This window comes from Nicotiana attenuata, chromosome 2 (assembly GCF_001879085.1).
Source record: "Nicotiana attenuata strain UT chromosome 2, NIATTr2, whole genome shotgun sequence".
Lineage (NCBI taxonomy): Eukaryota > Viridiplantae > Streptophyta > Magnoliopsida > Solanales > Solanaceae > Nicotiana > Nicotiana attenuata.
In genome coordinates, this window is record NC_031990.1 from 18,997,814 (window position 1) to 19,004,440 (window position 6,627).

Genomic DNA, 6,627 nt, shown 5'->3' on the forward strand with positions numbered 1-6,627 from the left:
GTATATAATTTTATATTTAGTTACTTTTATCGCACATTTTATCTTTCCTTTGGTCTGTATATAAAGTTACATTTCATTGTATATATTTATCCCATCTATTGTATATTCAAATCCCCTCTTGTATATATTTATTCTATTTTCCGCAAAAAAAATTTGTTTTTAGCTTCTTATTTGTGATTCATAGCTTCTTGTTTTTGAAACTTGCAATAAGCCTTTAGTTTTCTTAATGCCACGGTTCTTTCCAAAGGTGGAGTGTTGTGTGAACCGGGTGGCTCTTCCCAATGATAGATGGCGTGACAACCTTCTTAAGGGTTTGAGTCCGTTTTTCTTTTTGTTTTTAGTAGTTTGTAGTTAAGGGTACCTCAAGTAAAGCTTCACTTGGGCCTAGCACATTTGCCTTTGATCTTATGGTCAAAAACAAATTATTGTGTTTAGGATGGTGAAAGTCGTGGCCTTGAGACTCTTGTGTTGACCGATAATCATCAAGTGGTTTTTCGGGACCATTGTGTGCTCAAATCGTATCTAAGGTCGTTGTGCACCCCCGACTCTATGTCTTTAGCAATCCCCTAGATTGTGTGGTGAGTAATTGAATTGCGAGTCCAAGTCCCGAGCCATTGGTCTAGAACTTTCCCTGAATGTTTGTTGAGGCGAAATCCTAAGTGAAATTTGACTTAAGGCGTGATTATAGGCTCTCCTTGATCCAAATGATAGATTGAACAATTCCATAGCCTACCAATGATAAGATCCTTAGTCAACCCTTTTGAGCCTTAGACCTTTTTCTTTCAAGAACCATGATACAAGCCTATACCCGTTCTAAAAGATACCCTCTCTTGGCACCCAAATCTTTCCTTTAGCACATGGCAAAAGTATAAGTTTGGGGGGAGAGACGAGGATTGCAACAAAGTGGTAAAAAGGCACAAAAGTGATGAAAAGGAAAGGCAATGAAAAAGAAAGAAAAGCAAAAAACAAAAAGAAAGTGCAATGTGAAAAAGGATGAAAAGGGATTCAAGAAAAGCAATGAAAAAGAAAGAAAGGTGTGGAAAGTTGAAAAAGGAGAAAAGGTTTGAAATTCATAAAGAAGTGCTTAAGGGAAGATGGAACCCACTTGAACAAAAACATGACCTACCCTAAACCAAAAGCCTTCACAATGACTCCACAAAAGCCCTATATGATCTTGAATTGAATGAAGCTTAAATTAGTGGATACTTACATAAGGGGCAAGCATATGGTACCTAGAGCCGGACTTGTGACCTTTCCTTGGGAGAGATGAGTGAATTCCCATTAACCTCGTTTTGTGTGTCACTATTCTAAAGGTGAGGTTTGCTTAGGGAGAGTTGAGGATATGTGAGTTTGGGTTCCACAATGACCAAAGTAATTGAAAGAGTTCTTTGATGTGTTGAGTCAACTCTTGATGCTCTTGTGTCGCACTTGATCCATGGGTTTTCAAAGGTTAAATGTTGTCAATGATTCATTTGTATTGAGGGCAATTATTAGTCCCAATTGAGGGTAGTTGAGGTTACTTTAGAATAGCTTAAAATTCATGGATTTTTACCTCAAGGGGTGGGTCTTATTTTGTTTGTTTGAGGACAAGCAAAAGCTTAAGTTTGGGGGAGTTGATAACTAGGGATTTTGACGTGTTTCATGCTCCTTCTTGCTTACGCTTTGAGTATAAATTCTTACAAAATAGACCCAAAAGACTCATAAGTTGTGCTTGATTGCAGGTTTGATCAACAAAGTGACGAGATGTCAAATATCGGCTCAACAAGGAGTGAAACCTGCACAAGTATCAAAGACTAAGAGAACTCAGGACAAACTAGCCTAGTGCGGCCGCAGTCCATTCTGTGCGGTCTGCACTAGGGAGATTCAGAGACTGGATTTCTAAGGCATCAAAGCAGTGCGGCATATTGTGCAGCCCGCACTGGAGACACCGCGGCCGCATCACCATTTTATGCGGTCCGCAGAAGCAAACTTCAGAGAGATGTCAAGTGCCAAGTTTCAAGCATGTGCGGTCCGCGGTCGTGTTTGTGCGGACCGCGCTAGTTCCCTCCGCGGCCGCAGTCAATTCTGTGCGGTCCGCGGAGCCTGGGTTCAGAGAGTTATTTTTCAGAGTCAAGAAGCCTAGTGCGGCCGCACACCATTTTGTGCGGTCCGCAATGACCCCGCAGGGGCATTTTTGTCCAGTTTTTCCAGCTTAGTATAAATAGAATATTTTTCCATTTTTAGGGTAAGCAGTTATTATCAGACATTAGCTGCGCTCGTGAGAAGCTATTTTGTAGCCATTTTGGGCACTTTAACATAGTTTTAGCAATTTAATCATTATATTTACTTCAGTATATTAATATTATGTCTTTCTCTTCATCTATTTCTCTGATTTTATCTTCAAGCATGAGTAGCTAAACCCATTAGCTAGGGTTGTGGCTCAACCCTAGTGTGGCTAGTTGATGGGTGTTGTGATTTAAGGCTAGATTGATTATGGGTGTTTGTTATTTGGGTCAATTTTATGATTTAATTTATGAATTAGTGGTTGCAAACACTGTTTTGTGCTTAGTAGACTTGGGCTCTTCTTGAGAAAGAGAGCCTAAGTCTCCAAAATTGACTCAACAAGGAATTGGATGGACTCAAGAGATTTGATAGTCCCAATTAAATGGTTAAACCTCGAGAGAGTAATTACCCGACTTGAACCCTAGTTGCTTGGGCAATTATGCATACCCAATTGGTCTCGATAGAGTCAATTGGGCAAAACCACTCTTTCTACCGAGAGGTGTAGAGTGGGTAGTATTGAGCAACGGTTATAACATATTTCCCCAATCATGTCGATCGTGCCTTAGATGCAATTACCCATCAATTAGCCACCTAGGTGAAGTTCACTACCCTAGTGCCTTTTTAAATCATTAGATACAACTTGTAGCAATTCTCGTTTAGCATAATTTAGTTGCAATTATAATTTGTAGTTTTATCATAATAGAATATAAACAAAACCCCAAAAATGATTGGCAGTGATATTTGGAACAATTACACAAATCTATTCTAGATAGATACTCGACTCCATTCCTAGCTCCCTGTGGAAATCTATCCCGACACCCAAATCGGGTAAAAGCTATTGCGACCCTCTCTTCCTACTTTTTAGTAGTGCGGAGTAGGCAGTGCTCACCTACTCGTGAAAACTAGGCAAGACGAGTATTATAAATTCATTAACCTTTTTATTAAGCATGTGCAACAATTCAAAGTAATAAGTGATTAAACAGCAGAATAAATTAATTAACCAGAAATGCGAAAGACGAAAACTTAATAGTTTAACCAAACATTGTTACATAATCTGAAGTATAACACTACCCAGAATTTGGTGTCACAAGTCACAGACTATCTAAGAATACTACAAATAAGGTTTGAATAGAAATACACAAATCTGTCTCTGAATAAGTAAAAACAGAAAGAGAAATGATATGAGGAGATGCCAAGGCCCGCGGACGTCTGCAGGAGTACCTCGGGTCGCCTAAATGGACTGAAGAGAGCACCCTCACTGCGGTCCAAACGCTCTGGTATCAGTATCTGCACACAGTGCAGAGTGTAGTATCAGCACAACCGACCCGATGTGCTGGTAAGTGCCTAGCCTAACCTCGGCGAAGTAGTGACGAGGCTAGGACCAGACTACCAAATAAACCTGTGCAGTTAAGTATATACAGCGGAAAAAATAACAGTAAATATTTACAGTTAAAGATAAGAGGGGAAAATATGATGCGGGGTATATCAGGCAACAGCAGAAACCAATAGAGAAATGCAAAGAACGCCATAATTCAATTACTAGCAAAAGGTATGGAAATAAGAAACAAGTGCACATGTAATACCGTTGCAGGCGTGCAACCCAATCCCATCATATAGTACCGTTGCAGGCGTGCAACCCGCTCCCATTTCATATAATACCGTTAGAGGCGTGTAACCCGCTGCCATTTCATATAGTACCGTTGCAGGCGTGCAACCCGCTCCCATTTCATATAATACTGTTGCAGGCATGCAAGCCACTCCCATTTCATATAGTACCGTTGCAGGCGTGCAACCCGCTCCCATTTCATATAGTACCGTTGTAGGCGTGCAACCCACTCCCATTTCATATATTACCGTTGCAGGCGTGCAATCCGCTCCCATTTCATAGATCAACACCAATCATAAAATAATACCAGCAAGGGAACAATAATATAACAACAACATCCCGGCAAGGGAACAATAATATAACAACAACATCTCGGCAAGGGAAAAATAATATAACAACAACATCCCGGCAAGGGAACAATAATGATAATCCTCATATGAAGCACGAATAAACCACAATGGAGTCATAGCAATTACAATACACGACTCACAGCATGCTTGACACCGACGTATAGATACTCATCACCATGCCTATACGTCGTACTCAACAGTTAACACATAGCAAATAAGACACAACTCCTAATCCCTCAAGCTAAGGTTAGACCAAACACTTACCTCAAACTTCCACGGCCAACTCAAGCCTCAAACACCGCCGTTCCTTTAGAATTCGCCTCCAAATTACTTGTATCTAGTCCAAGTTAATTTAACAATATCAATAAATGCTAAAGAATTCATACCCAATGCTTAATTATAGGTTTTCTATCATTTTCCCCATTCACCAACGAGCCCGAATATGCAATTAGTTTCGAAATCCGATCCCATAACGAGGTCTAAATCCCAATTAATCAAAAAGCCCTAACTCTACCCAAATTCCTAATTTCTACCATAAAAACCCTAGATTTTAGGATGAAAATTGATGAAATACAATGGGAAATTGAAAGAAAAAGGTTTAGAATCATATACCAATGCTTTGGGGAAGAACTATTTCTTTGAAAATCGCCTCAATGCTCCCAAATTTCGAAAATATGAAGTAAATGGGTTCTGCCCGTTTTTGCTACTGTTTTAAAATGACTGGGCAGGCCTTCATCGCGTTCGCGATGGGCCTGTCGCGTTCGGGATGGGTCAGGCCCAGCTGACCATCGCGTTCGTGTTCAACGGCTCGCGTTCGCGGAGCTTCAGCTCCTAGAGCCTTCGCGTTTGCGGTCAGATGGCCACATTCACGTAGAACAAATGTGAAATCCCTCCCCCAGGCCACTAACCCTACGCATTAGGGAGTGCCTGAACGCGTTTGCGAAGGGTACTCCCCCCACACCTTTACGTTTGCGTCCTAAGCTCCACGTTCGCGTAGGGAAAATTCCTTCAGCCTTACTTATCTGTCGTGTTCGCGTGAGTCCTTCTGCGAACGCGAAGAACAAAAGTCCAGAATACCAGAAACCGAAAACCTGCAACTTTTCTAAGTTTAAAAACATCCCGAAACCCATTCGAAACTCACCCGAGCCCTCGAGGCTCCAAACCAAACATGCATACTAACCCAAAAATATCATATGGACTTAATCGTGCGATCAAATCGCCAAACTAACACCTTTAACAACGAATTTAGCCTCAAAATCAAAGAAAAATCTCAAGAACACTTAAGTTTCAAATTTCACAACCGAGGGTCCGATTCACGTCATTTCAAGTCTGTTTATTACCAAATTTTACAGACTCAATCTAAACGCCATATAAGACCTGTACCTGGGCTCCGGAAGATGCGGGCCCGGTACCATCAATTTCAAAAATATTCAAATTTCCAAAAACTCATATATATTCCAGAAAACAATTTTCTTTAAAAATTCATTCCTCAGGCTTAAGACCTCGGAATTAGATTCCGGGCATACGCTCAAGTCCCATATTTTCCTACGGACCCTCCGGGACCATTGAATCATGGGTCCGGGTCCATTTACCCAAAATGTTGACCAAAATCAACTCAAATTCATTTTAAAAGTAAAATTTACCATTTTTTACAGATTTTCATATAATGACTTTCCGGTTACACGCCCGAATTGCACACGCAAATTGAGGTGAGACAAATAGGAGGTTTTTAGGCCTCAGAATACAGAATTTATTTCTAAAACAAGTGATGACCTTTCGGGTCATCACATTACTATTTACCGCGATCGCGGTTGATTTTTCGCGGTCCGTGATGCTTCTCTGTGGCCGCATTGTGTTTTACCACGGTCCGCGGTAGTAAAATTCAGAGAGGTCGATTTTAAGGACCGCATCTGCGATTTATTTTTCGCGGTCCACGGTGCCTTACCGTGGCCGCACATCATCTTTTTCGCGGTCCGCGGTGACCTGAATCAGAGGGTGGGTAGTATGAACCCCACCACACTGCGGTCCGCGGTGCTATTTTATGCGGTCCGCGGTGGTGCCTTTGCGGCCGCAATACTTTTCATACGGTCCGCGGTCAGCTGTTTTCATTCATACTCTTCATTGTTTCTTCTGGTAATGTGATACTAACGAACATTAACTAAATTCTCCTTGCTGACAATGGTTAAATCAAGAAGAGGTGATGAAAATCAGAAAGGAAAAGGAGAGTCCTCCCGGGGTTGTTGATACCCAATTTTTCCCTATGTATTTTTATACCCAAAATACTTCCAAAATAGCATATATATGATATAAGCACACCCAAGAGTTTTGGTACTTTTTTTATTTTTTATTTTTTTTTAAGTTTTTTTACGTTTTAAATTTAAACTAACTTAATTTTATTCGTTCTTTAAA